We start from the raw sequence: 16,240 nt of genomic DNA on the forward strand, positions 1-16,240 counted from the left end.
TTTGTGTGTTTTTTTTGTTTTTTGTTTTTTAAATTTTCCTTAGTTCATTGCCTTTATAAATCCTCTAGATGGATTTCAGATGTCATAGGATTCCTGGCATGACTCCCAACCGTGCTGAGGTGATCTTAACCTGGGCTAATCCCAGGAAGGAGGGGACCAGGCCAGTATTACGCAGAGGTGGCGGAAACCTCCACTAGAGCCCTGGCCTAAGATTTCCCTAAAATATAAGAATAGTTGTAAAAATGGTCATTTATTAAATATAATAATAATTAATAAGAATAAAATAATAATAGCAATAGCAATAGTCCCGTTTTTGGTGTTGAACGTTTGTTATATGCCAGGGATTCTAATATGTGCTTTGCTTATTTTATTCATTTTAATCCTCTCACCAACTGATGATTTAGGGCATCATTTCCCCAATTCAGAGATGAGCACTCTGCAGCTCAGAGAGATTAAGAAACTTGCCCAAGGCCACGCTCAACAATTAGACAAATCGAGGCTCTCATCAGATATGCCCTAGTGCCAAAGTCCATGTTTATAACATGACAATGTAGATTTATTTTAGTGAATTGAGGATTGTCCCTGACTTTCATTCTTTTGTTAGGAAAATACTCTAAGGCATGGGGTAATATTAAAATTCCATAACTGTAGTTTTAGTAAATGCCTCATTTACTTTCAATTTAGAAGTCAAGGGCCCAATGCAATGTTGAGAGCGCAGGGCTTTTGTGAAGAAAGGATGTGCTTAAGCGTTCGGTGTGAGAGAGGAAAGGAATCAGGAGCCTAAGAGCACATCTCTGCATCACAATTTTGCTTAATCTTGTTTGTGACTGGAAGTTTTTATGATTAGCTCATTTCAACAAGATAAGAGCAAATATGCAGTTCCAGACGGGCATAAAAGATCTCCACTAGAGCCCCAGTCCTGACATTTCCCTAAAAATATAGCAAAAGTTGTACTAATTATCATTTATTTTTAAATTGTATTCATTCTAACCCTCCCACCAACCCTATGATAAAAACTGGCAAATATTTCCAGGAAGCATGTGTTCCTAGACACCAACAGGTGAGTGCCACAAGGGATGACATCAGTGCTTCCAAATGAAGATCGAGACACCAAGAGAAATAAAATAAGAAGAAGTAATGAATGGCAATAAGGGCACATGCTTGAAAACAAGATTGGGATAAGCCTACAGAAATAACATTACAGTCTTTTCAGATGTGAGAGGTCAATTGCCTTCTACATTTCAAAATAGGCTCTTATAATTTCAAGTCAAGATAACCACACAAATATTTCAGGTTAGAAGCCAAAGGCACTGACTTACCTCCCCATCAACAGTGCACAAGGGTTCCCTTTCTTCCAAATCCTCACCAACACTTATTTTCTCTTATCTTTTTGATAATAGCCATAGTAACAGATGTAAGGTGATAACTCATGGTTTCAATGTGCATTTTGCCAATGATTTGTGATGTTGAGCACCATTTTATATACCTGTCGGTCATCTATATGTCTTCTTTGGAAAAATGTTTATTTAGGTCTTTTGCCCAGTTTTAAAATTGGGGTATTTTCTTTTTGTTATTGTTCTGTATGAATTCCTTATATGTTTTGGATATTAACCCCTCATTAAATACATGGTTTGCAAATATTTCCCACCATTCTGTGTTGGTGGGAATGTAAACTGTCCTGGCCATTATAGAAAACAGTATGGAGCTGTCTTGAAAAATGAAAAATAAAACTACCATATGATCCAGCAATATCATTGCGGGTAATAACACCAGTGTCTTAAAGAGGTACCTGCCATTCCTGTGTTCACTGCAGCATTATTCAGCATAGCTAAGGCATGGAAACAACCTAAGTCTCTGTCAATGGATGAATGGATTTAAAAAAAATACAGTGTGTGGGATATTATTTAGCCACAAAAAAGAAGGAAATTCTGCCAATTGTGACAAGATGGATAGACCTGCAAGAAATTATGCTTAGTGAAATAAGCCAGACACAGAAAGAGAAATACTATGTGATCTCAATTATATGTGGAATCTTAAAAAGTCTAACTCACAGAACCAGGGAGTAATTGTGGTTTCCAGGGGCTGGGAAATCGGGGAGAAATAAGGAGATGTTGGTCTAAGGCTATAAACTTTCAGTTATAAGATGACTAAATTATTGGGTCTAATGTACAACATAGTGATTATAGTTAATAATACTGTATTATATTCTCACATTTGATATTTGATATGAGAATAGACCTTAAGTGTTCTCAACACACACTCAGACACACACACACACACACACACACACACACACACACACGATAACTATGTGAAGTGAAAAGATGGGAAAAAATCTAAAGGCACTAGAATCTGGGATTGAAACAGGGAAACCAGTAAGACAGAAAAGAGCCAGAGCTTTGTAGATCTTGAGTGAGGGGGCTGGTCAGGTAGTTAATTGAACAACATTAATGAGGCCCCACCATGACCTGTGATGCCCTTGAAGAAACAGATAGTGTCAGGTTTCTTCCCAAGAGAGTCAGTAGTCTAATGGAAGCAGAGGCCACATAGAGGGAGAATTTAAATACAAAATGGCACTGTTTAAGAAACTTTTTGGAGCAGAGGAATTATTCTTAATCTGGACTGAAAAGAAAGGTCTGCTGGAGGAGGCGTGATGGAGAACTGGGTCTTGAAATATGAGAGAGTTAGCTTGTAACGAAAACTAAGGCCTCCCATCTCTAGCGACATGACAGACTAGCGACTGCCCTTCCGAACAAAACAACTGAACCGCTTGGTAAGGTAATCAAAACATCGTTTTCAATGGCGTTCGGACATTGAAAGGAAAATTCTATGCGGCTCACAAAGTGAAAGCAAAAATGCTGTTAATAGCGCACATCAAAACCATTTTTCTGCCCTGACGATGTGGCTCAGTGGTTGAGCATTGACCAATGAACCAAGAGTCACCGTTTCAATTCCCGGTCAGGGCACATGCTTGGGTTTCAGGTTCAACCTCCAGTAGGGGGCGTGCAAGGGGCAGCCAATAAATGTTTCTCTCTCTCATTGATGTTTCTATCTCTCTCTCCTCCTCTCTTCCTCTCTTTTCCAACAAGGGGTTTCTGCCACACTTTGGAGACCTTAAGCTTCAGGAAATGTAGGTAAAGACAGAAAGTCTTAGAAAAGACCCTTACAGAAAAGTTGGGACCCCAAGGGGACAGGCTCGGTGTACAGTGAATACTAAATAAATCCCCTGCTCAGAGGGAACAGTTAACAAACCTGACCTGAGATTAATACTGGGCATGTGGGAAAAAATAATCCCTCCTGAGAATTTTTTACAAGCCAGTAAGTTCCTGGCTCTTGTCTGAATTCATAGTACTTATTTGGTCTAAAAAAATATCAAACAGATAATTTAATTTCCAATAGTCCCTAGATGAGAAGCTTTCAAACCAGCTAATAATATCAACCAAAGCCTAACAATTTTCCCTCAGACACAATTCTACAGAGACTATGCAGTTCACAATAAATGTCACATAGTGAATACTTAAATAATGCCCCTGCAATAAGACACCTGATAAATACCAGAAAATGTAAGTAAATACACATATGTTTCAGATTACCAGGAATTATCAGGCAAAGGCTGTAATATACTTATGTTAAATGCATTTAAGGAAACGAAGGCATATTGCAAATAAAAGGAAGAAACAAAAGCTACAAAGAATTATAAAATAAAATTAAATATAACAAAATAAGACTTATAGAAACATTATAGATGTGTGCACAGTATATTACACATCTAATTGAATTTTAAAAGTTGATGAATAGATTAAATAGCAGAGTTGAATATGGAATTTGAATAAATTTTTTAAATTACCCAGGATGCAGAGAGATGAAGTAAGAGAGGGTTTGAAAGCCAGAGGACAGAAGGAGAGCTGCAGCAGCCGGCTGTTTGAGGTCCCAGCATTAGGGAGGAAGGGGGGCCGGGAGGGGCAGCCCTTGAACAGGCAAAACCACAAGCCCAAATTTAAGAATCTCCCTAAACCTGGACACATCAATGAAGAGAAGCGAGGAGAGTAATGGAGAGGTTAATGAAGATTAGACCTGTGATAGTGACACTGCATGAAGAAAAGGCAGATTCCTCAAAAGCGACCTGGTGGAGACAGACATCACCTCCAGCGTCGCCCCGATTAGTCGGACGGCGGCTTCTCAGCAGCTCATGGGAGCTGAAGACCCTGGCCTGTCTTCCAGAGTCTGAGATAAAACAACAATAACAAAATGCAACCTCGAGAGAAGCTATCTTTCCAGAACACAGGTAAGATACCGATGGTACACGCACACCTGAGAGATCCTCCCACCAGCGGACACTTGCCGGATGGATAACACGCGAAGGTGCAGGAGTTGAGGGAGAAATGAAATAATCCCACAGGGAAGGTCTGTGGGTGACGCCAGAGTGAATACTGAACAAGTGTTGGCAAATGTGCGGGCAAGTTCTAACGAACGCTGTGTAAAACAGTAATAATGCCTGGATTTGTAGGCGAAAAATAAAAATAAAGCACTGAACTACAAAGCATATAAATTGGAAGAAAGATGAACAAATTGAAAACTATGGAAAACTGTTGTCACTTTGTAAAATATGTGATTGTCTCACCATGATGCTGTACACCTGAAACTAATACAAAATAATATTAAGTGCTGTTGTCAGTTTCTTAAAAAGTTAAAGGTGTATCCACCCTATGACCTAGTAATTCTATTACTAGTTATTGATCCAAAGAAAATGGAAACCTCTGCCCCCCCCCCCCCCCAGTAGCATTGAATTTAGGGCAATTTTATTCACTACCCCAAACTGAAAATAGCCCAGATGGCCATGAATAATAGCAGGTATCTTAATGAAACAAAAACAAAAATGCAAACTCATAGTACATTCATACAATGAGATACAACTTATCAATTTAAAGTAATAACTGATGCACACAAGAGGGATGGATTTCAGAATTAGTATGCTGAGTGAAAAAAAGCATGACACAAAAGATAATACCCTATGATTCAATTTATATGAAGTTCTGTAACAGATAAAACTAATCTACGCCATCGACGATAGAAACCAGACCATGGCTGTTTCAAGGAATGGAGGTGGGGACTGACTGAGCAGGGGCACAATGGATCTTTCAGGAGTGATGGAAATGTTTTATATATTTCTGGAGTATCGATTATACAGGTGCAATTAAAAAGTGATCAAACTGTACACAGAAACCTTGAGCTATTCAGTGCATGTAAATTATACATCAACCAAAAGAGATAGATACATAACTTCTCACCAAGTCTAGGGCAAATAAAACTACCAACTGAATACCTGTCGAAGAAGGCAAGAAAGAAAAAAAATATATAAATAAGACTGAAAAAGAGGGATAAAGAAGGAGTACATATTAAGATAAGAATAAATCTAAATCTATCAGCGATCACAATTAAAGTATATAAAGTCTCAAAACACAAAGGTATATTATTACCTGATACATATTTAGAAAATGCAGCTCTGTGGCATTTATTGCTACATAACAAAGGTATGAGGAAAGAGAAAGACTGAAAGTGAAGGGTAAGGCTCCGCCGGCGTGGCTCAGCGGTTGAGCATCGACCGAGGATCCAGGAGATCGAGGTTCGATTCCCGGTCAGGGCACAGGCCCGGGCTGCGGGCTCGATCCCCAGTCGGGGGCGTGTGGGAGGCAGCCGATCAATGACTCTCATCACTGATGTTTCTCTCTCTCTCCTCCTCTCCCTTCTTCTCTCTGAAATCAATAAAGATATATTTAAAAAAAAAAAGAAAGTGAAGGGTAAGAAAATATATAGTGGGGGAAAACAACTTAGAGAAAGAAGGTATGAATTCATTAATATTAGACAAAATGGACATAGCAAAAAGGAATATTAGAAATAAAGTAGGGTTTTATAAAATGATAAAAATCTAAGTTGAACAAGTATATCTAAAAACTTAAACTATATTTTCCTAATTAGAATTATATATAGCCCCACCTCCCTTATATATATATATATATGTATATATATGTATATATATGTATATATGTATATATAAATGAAATTTGATAGAACCACTAGGAAAACTTGACAAAGCATCATGAAATTGACACATAAATCACACAATATATTAATAAAGATAGAGAAAATGTAAACAACTTATGAATCTGCATATCCTGGACACATCTAGCATATTAAACCTAGCAACTGGAAAATACATATTCTGTTGAGACTAACCTAGATTTTTAAAAATGTTCTCACCCTGGTCTTTAAATTAGCCTCAAAAATTGTAAAAGATTGAAACCATGCAAATAACATTTTCTGTCTAAAATGTCATTAAGCTAAAGCCCACATATATAACTAAAATAAAATACTAAATGTCTAGACATAACAAATCACACTTTTAAATAACTCACAGAGTTTGAAACAAAAATGTATACTGGAAGTTAGGTGGCATTTATAATGGAGCTGTAATACCCACACCATGCCCCTTGGAGGTCCTCGGATTTCTCTCCAGGGAATGGGCACCTCATCCAGACCAAGGAGAGGATTTTTGCATAGACTGGTTTGTGTAGGTCAGTCTAGCAGCAGAGTGTAGAACGTAGTTAAGGTTGTTTGGAAAACACAATTAAAATTAAGAATATGAAGACCTGAATAGAAGTAAAAGGGGGAAGAAATGGAAAGGTGGGAATTCAGAAAATTTTACAGAATCAAATGAGCAGAATTTGGTGCTCAGTTAGATGACGGATGTCATACAGAGAAGCCCAGGATTTCTGTTAGGTTTCTGGCTTGATGTTTGTGAGATGAAGATGGTGGTGATTCCTCCATTGGGCTGTGGAACACAGGAGACAGGTGGGGTTTGAGAAAAGGTTGTGCATTCGGATTTGAAAATGTGGATTTTGAGTCCCGGCCGGCGTGGCTCAGTGGTTGAGCTTTGACCCATGAACCAGGAGGTCACGGTTGGGTTCCCAGTCAGGGTGCATGTCCAAGTTTTGGGCTTGATCCCCATGGGCAGGAGGCAGCCCATGGATATTTCTCTTTCTCCCTCTTTCTTCCCAAATTCCTCTCTCTCTCTCTCTCTCTCTCTCTCTCAAAAAAAAAAAAAAAAATGTGGATTTTGAGATGATTGTGAATGTGTCCACATTATTAAATGTCTTGAGAACTCAAATATCAGGAGAGATGTGCAGATTTGTGAGCCATCCGTACATAGGATGTGATAAGATCGAGAGCCATGCAGAATGGCCATCATACCAGACGCAGCAGACAGAACAGGGACATGAACTCTCTCCAGTGCCAACACGCTGGGCTTGGCTACACCGAGACCACTGGTGGCCCCACTGGAAACAAGCTGAGTGAGGATGGTGGGTTTCCGAATCTGACTGCTTTACTCTGAGATATAAAAGTGAAAGGAGGAACTGGACACGATGATTATAGCCCTTTCTAAAAAAGTTCTGTTCAATGGTAAGGACAGAAAGCAGACAACTGGAACTTTAATGACCAATGAGAATTCTTTTTTTAAGACTGAGTCAGAACTGGGCATATATATAGCCTTGTAGAAAGGAGTCAATACTGAGAAAAATGCTAACAATGAAAGAGAAGAGTTGATTTTTACTGGAAAAAAAGATTCTGGGAGAGTGTAAGTGAAATCAAAGGCTGACCTCAAAGAGGTTGACCATCCCAAACTCTCTTGGAAACAGGCTGTGATTATGGGTACAGATATAAACATTTCTCTTGCAGAGAGCTAAAAGTAGAATGTGCTTCATACATAAATCCTATTTTAAATTGTGGATGGGGACCTTATATCCCTCTATTCTTTTAAGTAGACTGCTGCCAAAATATAAGATTTAAGATTTAACAGGAGGCCAAGGTAACTAGGAAACATACTGACCTCACTTGAAGCTTTCCATGTGCCGTGGAGTCTTCAGAATCATTTCCCCCATATATTTGAACACATTGCTGCTAATGACTGCACTCATCACACTCTCAGAAATTTGTGTTAATTTGCTATAGGCACTTATATGATAATTTTAATAAGAGGTGTTTCTGTAGGAAGAAGCCTTTCTCTTGAACAATGGTATGGAGGGGGAGGCGAAATAAACTGATAATGAATATTAGAAGCAAAATCCAAAGAGAAAACAAGTATCACTCTTTGTTTTTGTAGCAGAAACCTCTCTTAATTTGTATCCATGTCACTAGTTTGGGGTGTTTTTCTTTGCAAATTTAGGGAGTCAGAAAAACAAGAGGCTTTCTGTCCTTTCAAGTGATAGTTCATCCCAGAATTTCTGTGAGAGCTTTTGAAAATTGCTCAGGGCTAGTTCTTAATGTGCAGAAGTACAGAAGTATGTATATTTTTGTCGGGGAGATGTGGGGGTGGTTTGCAAGTAATTGTGTCAATATTTCAGAAGAATGAGTTGTCAACAAAAGCTCAATACTCCATTTATCCATTTGTCACTGCAAAACCTTCCGCAAATTCAGTTTTAAAATGAATACATCCTACTACCTCCTTGCTCTGCTAAGATAAGTTTCAGAATTATTTTTAATCAATTAGGCTATTGTATTTAGATAAATTTTATCATGCTTTCGTATTTAAAAAACAAGTGAATGTAGGCTTGGTATACAACTAGAATCTCTATCAACACAGAACTGTGAACATCAGCTTAAAGATGCATAAAAATATTTCCTTAGTCAGCAGTCTGAAGTAGCAGAAGGTCAGCACAGGAGGGGCGACGTCACCGACAGATTATAGAGGATGCATTGTCCGTTTCCCAAGTGTGGAGGGCAAATCATTTTATGAGCACCAGTGGTGTGCAGACCACCTTGTATTCTTGATCTCATTTCATATTTGGAATAATTTGAGGTAGGAACTATTCTGGTCCTGCGCACAAGAATATTAAAACTTAAAAATTAAAAAAAAAATTATCTTTATTGTTGAAAGCATTACAGATGTCCTCTTTGTATTCCCATTGACCCCAGGCCATCATTTACCACACTATATTCTATGTCCGTCGGTTATGCATATATGCATATACATTATTTGGTTAATTTCTCCCCACCCACCCAGCCTTCCCTCTGAGATTTGTCAGCCTGTTCCATGCTTCCACATCTCTGAATCTATTTTGTTCATCAGTTAATTTTGTTCTTTAGATTCCACATATGAGTGAGATCATGTGACACTTGGCTTTCTCTGCCTGGCTTATTTCACTTAGCACAATACTCTCCAGGTCCCTCCAACTGGCCTAAATTTCTGTCAGAGCACAGATTTGAAACAAGCATTATGTGCATTACATGCTTAACTCAGTCCTCCACACACACCTGCTCCTGAATTTGACCATAATGAGAATCATGCATTTTCAGGGTGAAGTAAATTGTAGGAAATATAGAGGAAATGAAGAAGATAGGACTCTTACCCAAACAAGGGAATTAGTGTGGGTCTTGGGAAGGAGGTTAGCAGGATAATCAGATTTAGCCTTTGGCAACTATGTGGTCAGTGACTGTGGACTGCACCCCCTTGACAAAGGCCACCCTTGTCCACAGAGATAATCTCAAAAGTTTAGGATGATGACTCTTGGCCAAAGTTTAGTGGTCAGAATTTACTTCAACCAATGTAAACATGATAAGTAGCACTCAGAGTTGATCAGGGAAGCCACATAAGTAGGTGCTTTCTGCTTGGGAATAGATGAGGGTGCAGAGGAGATATAATTCCTATTAATAAGACCAATCCACAAGCATACTGATCATCTTCTAGGCTAATAGCAGAATTTATGATAAATAATATGATTTTTAGTTTGTTTTGGGGTTTTTACTTTTTATAATAAATATTTAGCAAATAGAATAAAATGTTCATTTAAATACTGTGTGGTTCAAAATTGTTAATTCCTCTGTTATCTTCCCTCATGGATTCCAAATAGCTCAAGTGTCTATCATAAGCCTAGAGGGAGAATATAAGTACAACACTATTGTGATTTATTTTTAACTGCTTAGCAGTTCCTAATACCCAAGCCTCAGAGGCCTCCTATTATCTCAGATGTATGTGTTGTCATTTTAACAGCTTTTATGACATAAGCATCATACAGTTCAGAGCTAAATTGCATTTTTTTAGACTTGTATCCCCACCAAATTTATCATTTGTCACATTAACTTGATACTATATCACTGGTTCAAGCAAAATAACATTCTAATAAAAATATTGACTCAGAAAACTGCTTCATATACAATATGTCATTTAAATATATGCCAGTACAGAGAATATGCTTTACAGAAAATAGTATTAAATTACAGAATATATACATCACTGAAGTCATTAAACCTATGAGTTAAGGTTCATATAAGAAACATTAAGATACATTTAGTTTTAGTATGTTCAATATGCCTTGAATATGTATTATGTTCTGCAAACTCACATACAAGTAACCATGTAGCAACCAGTTAATGAATACTTATTGCCTAAGGATGGACTGAGAGTTTCATAGCATTATCTCATTGTATCATTGTAACAATCCCTGGAGCTTGGGCGATGTTATCCTCATTTAAAGATGAGGCAAAGATTTCTTACATGCAACACAAAAAGCATGCCCCATAACAGGAAAAAAAATCAATTTTATTAAAAATAAAAACTTCTACTCTTTGAAAAATAATGTTAAGAAAAATAAAAATAAGCCACAGCCTGGGAGAAATTTTTGCAAAACACATATCTCATAAAGGACTTGTATACAGGATGTATAAGGAACACTCACAACTCACATAAGACATAGTGTTTATAAGAATTCATTCAGCAAGGGCCCTGGCTGTTTTTGCTCAGTGGTTATAGCATTGCCCCGTGGACCAAAGCATCCCGGGTTCGATTCGCAGTCAAGGGCACATACCTGGGTTGCAAGTTTGATTCCAGGCCCCGGTCAGGGTGCGTTTGGGAGGCAACCAAACTGTGTGTCCCTCTCACATTGATGTTTCTCTCTCTCTCTTTGCCCCTCCTTCCCTCCTTTCCACTCTCTCTAAAAAAAAAAAAAAAAAAAAATCAATGGAAAAAAATACCCTCGGGTGAAGATTAACCAAAAAAAGAAAAAAAAAAAAAAGAATTCAGCAAGAGTTCTGTATATATGGCTAACTTGTCAAAGTCATTTTTATAATTAAATGTTAAAAACTAACATTTATAAAATTAATTTACATAGCAAATAACTAATAAAGATTACCAAAAAAGTCAGTAAGTCTACCTCAGTACCTGGCTCTAAATGTAGAAAAGACATGTGTGATCACTATGGAGACATGTGTAAAATATACTGAAAATCATCCAATAAGATCTCAATAAACGGGGAGCCACATTGTATTCCTGGATAGGAGGAGTTTATATTTTGGGGATTTTAATTCTCATATTTTTAATTAATCTTGCAATCCCATACAAATCCTAATAGAAATTTCATGTTTGTATGTGGAATTTGACCCCCTAGATCAAAATTTTAAATGGAAGGGAAAATGGTTAAAATTAGCCAAAAATTTTTCAAAAAAATAAAAAATAAATAATAAAGTCAAGAGATTCTCCTACAAACTAGAGACTTCTTATAAAGGTACAGTAATTCAGAATATGAACAGTTGAATAGGAATGAAGCATAAGAAAAAGTATATACATGTATAAAACGACGTAGATAATAGTATCATTAAGAAAAAAAATAGTCAAGAGCTCATGTTGATAGAATTGGCTAACCACGTGGAAAGTGTTATTTTGATTCCCTCCTCAGGCCCTGCATAAACATCAAGTCCTGAGTTTTAAGTGGATGGCCATGCGTTCCACTTTGCTCAGATCAGTCCCAGGTAATCAGCATAGCACCTCCTGCCCCGCCAGGAGTGGCTCAGAGGTTGAGCATGGACCTAGGATCCAGGCGATCGGGGTTCGATTCCCGGTCAGGGCACATGCCCGGGTTGTGAGCTCGATCCCCAGTTGGGGGCGTGCAGGAGGCAGCCGATCAATGACTCTCATCATTGATGTTTCTCTCTCTCTCTCCCCTCGCCCTTTTACTCTCTGAAATCATAAAGATATACATTAAAATATATATATATATATATATATATATATATATATATATATATATAACACCTCCTTTCACTATCAAAGATGTCCAAGTCTGGATGATAGATTATATGATAAAACTGAAATGTGTCAAAGTATACCATTAAAGCTTTTAAAAGAAAATCCAAACATATTTATATTACTAAGAATGACAAAAGATTCCTCAAATAAGAACCAAAAGTTCCACACCATCTACTCCACAAAAATGGTTAGCACATTACAATTTAGATTACTAGACAGGGGCAGGCTTAGACTCTGCCCTTTTAATGAGAGTAGTTTAGGAGTTAGGAATAAAAATACTCAGAGAAGTTGAAACAGGAACAGGACAGTTTCAGAACAGGAGAAGCAGAGAAAAGGAGACTGTGAGAGCCCAGTTCAGGACCTTGGACCGGTCCCTTCCTTTAGAATTTCTGAGTGTGGATACGATGACGACCGGGTGCGGAGCACTGAGAAATGGGTCTTCCTGGAGGTGGCTTTTAACTTGTCTTCAGAAACCCTGAAAATTCACTTTTGTTTTCAGTTCCCCTTGTATCTATAGCAGCTACCCAGAAATATCAAACAGCCATGTCTTTGATAATTTATTTGTAGTTTTGACAGGATTATTTCCCCAGACCTTCATGGTAGCTCTTTCTGACTTTTACTGAGTGAACTTTTAAATGAGATATTTGATCAGAATCCTGTTCTATGGGATATAATGTCGTGTGGCCATGCATTAGTTCTTCTCAAGTCAAACTCATAGCTTTATTATTCAAAGGTAAAAGTTCACTTTTATGCACCTACAAAATATAAGACTCGGGAATAAAATAATTTTCTAGCATTAACTAACTAGGGGGAAATGATCTTGGGTTACTTCATTCCTCTCTCTATAAACTTAATGTTTTGAAAAAATTTGTTTGTTCCCTCTTTCATGCAACAAAACTTTTGAACAGCTTCAGCGGGGGCAAAGTACAATCAATACAAATATTGGTAAGACACAGCCACTGGTTGCCTTAAGTCCGCGTTCTGGGAGAGTGAGAGGTCAGGCAAAGAAATAACTTCTAATAGTTTAAATTATAAAAGTTCCAATGTAAACAACCGCGAATGCCAGGGGTGCACCTAGCTCTGTGCGTACCAAGATCCAGGTGCCAGAAGGTGCCCTTAGCAGGCTGTTCCCTCTGTATCTCTCTCACGGCCCCAGTTCCTTTGGTGGTCAGCACTCCAGCCTTACGTGGTCATTCTCAGGAGAGTTCTGTCTTTCAAACATTCCAGGAACCCCCGAGGATGTTTCTGATTTCCAGCACCCAGCCCTCCCCCCTTTCCCCACCTCCGTACCTATAACACTTGCAGCCAGGGGCCTCGTGTTCAGGCCAGGCCCGGTAACGTGCCCACACATCGGTATTGACTAGGAGTGTGGTGACTGGAGAGAGGAATGACAGCTACTCATGGAGCTGGGGCAGGTGGCGCAGTTGTAGTCCATTGGGTGAGATTTATCTCAGGTCACCTGATGTGTACTGGCGACCTTTAATCACGTAAGCTTTACAGGTGGGGGAAAGGTAGCAAATTTATTTCTGTACATTTAAATTTATTGTGAGAATTCTGGGTAAAGGTGTCCAAAATGATCTGTTTATGAGTACAGAGGATAACATTGCCAGCCCTCTGCACAGCAGTGGTACTTGGAGCTGTGAGGTGAGGTAGATTAAGAGAAAGTCGACCTAAACAATAGCACCACAAAAACCTCATGAAATAAAAGCAGGATGATGCTTTACTGTGATAGGTTACAGGAAGCATTTTCAGGGGTACAGAGAAGGTGCATTTAAAATGGTAGACTCTGAAGTATATTTGAAATTGACTTGCAAAAAGAAAATGATTTACAAACAATGTTTAGTCGCATCTTTTTTATGAAGTAAAGAGCTATCACATCCTTCTGCCAGAGTTTGTGGTTTGCAAACAGCCTTAGGAATATTTATGTTTATTTTTCACATTCACGCCACAGACCTATCAATGCTCAATCTTACACGAAGGTAGAGAAAAGAGTGAGAAACTTACACTCTACTCAGTTGGGTAAACACATTTTATGCTGATGATTTCACATATGCAAATAAAATGCAATGTCCTAAGTAGCAAAAATGGGGCCCGGTGTTCCTTCTTATATTTTATTTTAAAACGAGAGCAAAACTATTCTATTGTAATGCAAACTTTGATTAGATAGTACAACTGACCTTGTAGACTATCTAATTATTCCCCGCTTCCTTCATTTCTAGCATCCCCAGAATTACATTTTTAGCCCTGAGCTGTGTTTTATACATGGTCCAAATCTGTCATTGCTGTTTAACTCATCACTATAAAAATCCTTAACCAAAGGACTTTTCAGATCATCACTGGATGTGATATCCATTCTATTTTTTTTTTTCTAGTTAAAAAAGAAACATGGACAATAGAAAACATGAAGTTTTTCTGAGAAAAATCAGATTTTATTTCCCCTACTGTATCATAATTTAAATTTTCCATAAAAATGAGATTATCCAGGACTTAGTCTTTTAACAAGTTAGCAGGAGGTAATATTGGTCATCATAGTATTTAGCTTTCAAACCTCTTCTTAAAATAAGCTCTTCTTTAAAAACAAATCACAAAACCTAGAGTGTTACAGTGCACAGAAGTAGCAATTAATGTTAGAGACATGAACAGCTAAAATACTACCTTTCCAAAGCTGTTAGTATGAAAGACCATGTGATAGCCAAGGCGTCTCTATAGGAAAACTGCACTTGCCTGCTGTTCCCTACGACTTAGGGACTCCTTTATTGATAAAAATAAAAAATTGGTACCAAACAGATAGCAACCAGAACTTTCAAATTTTCATTGAGTGCATTTTTGAACTCTTAGAAAATGTTAAGCCATATAAAGTGTTAGACTGAGCTTTATTGAAGGCTCTGCTGAAGGACGTTGAATTATAGTAAAACTAGCAATGTAAGCATTCATTACCTTAAATTTACTAATATATATATATATATACACACACAGACACACAGACAGACACACACACACACACACACACATATATATGCAGGTATGCAAATAAATAATAGAAACTTTCAAGCTTAGAATAATTCTTTATGTACCTCTATCTTCTTGCAAGTAATTATAAAACATCAATTTATAGTTTTAATTTCTCTCATACTTGCTTTTAAAAAAAATCTGATATGGTATAGTTACAAGGCTGAAATAACATTTAACTGTTCCACATTTCTTTTTTTAAAATGTTTTTATTGGATTTCAGAGGGAGGATAGGAGAGGGGGAGAGAGAGATAGAAACATCAATGATGAGAGAGAGTCATTGATCCGCTGCCTCCTGCATGCTCCCTACTGGGGATCGAGCCTGAAACCCGGGCATGTGCCCTGACCAGGAATCAAACTGTGACCTCCTGGTTCACAGGTCAACGCTCAACCACTGAGCCATGCCGGCCAGGCGCTGTTCTCTATTTCTTAAAGTACATTTTCTATATGCTTCTAGAACTGTTTAATTCTCATATATACCTCTTTTATGCTGAAGTTGTCCTGATGTAGGTACCATGCTATTTCTGGTCATGCATGGTAAAGGCCCATGTCTGTATCTTATCTATGTGTACAACTGAGGCTTTAATTGAATGGGATCTTCTTTCCTTTTATTGTAGAGTGAGACAGATTTCATTTCCCCTTCATTTGTAGTTATGATGTCTCTACTAAAGATTCCATCATCTATGTAGGACACTGTGCCCCGTAGGTTTGATGCTTTGTAAGACCGAAGGGACTAATGCATACCTCAAGGTCACCAGTCTGTGCACCGACAAGGTGGCAGCTGAATTCCTGAGTATTTCCAACCGCTTCACCGGTAAGCTTCTTCCATTCTTTTATTCTGAAATTGTTTTAGTATTTGCCCATTCTCCCTCCTTAATTAGAATAACTTGCTTTGGATTGTGTTCTTAAATTATCCCAGGCACTATGTAAAATGCTTCCCATGAATTTTTCTCAATTAATCCTCATAACAACATTGTGTGGTAGGTTTTATTATAAGAAAGAGAAGTTCAGAGAGGTTAAAACACTTGCTCAAATCAAGCAAGAAAATGAAAAGAAAAAAAAAGGGATTTTGAAAAACAATTCTGCAGTCTATTGGCCAGAAGTACCTGCAAATTCGTCTTGTAGAGATGTTGCTGGTAACATCAGTTTAGGCCT

This window comes from Miniopterus natalensis, chromosome 11 (genome assembly GCF_054644295.1).
Source record: "Miniopterus natalensis isolate mMinNat1 chromosome 11, mMinNat1.hap1, whole genome shotgun sequence".
NCBI classification, from domain to species: Eukaryota; Metazoa; Chordata; class Mammalia; order Chiroptera; family Miniopteridae; genus Miniopterus; species Miniopterus natalensis.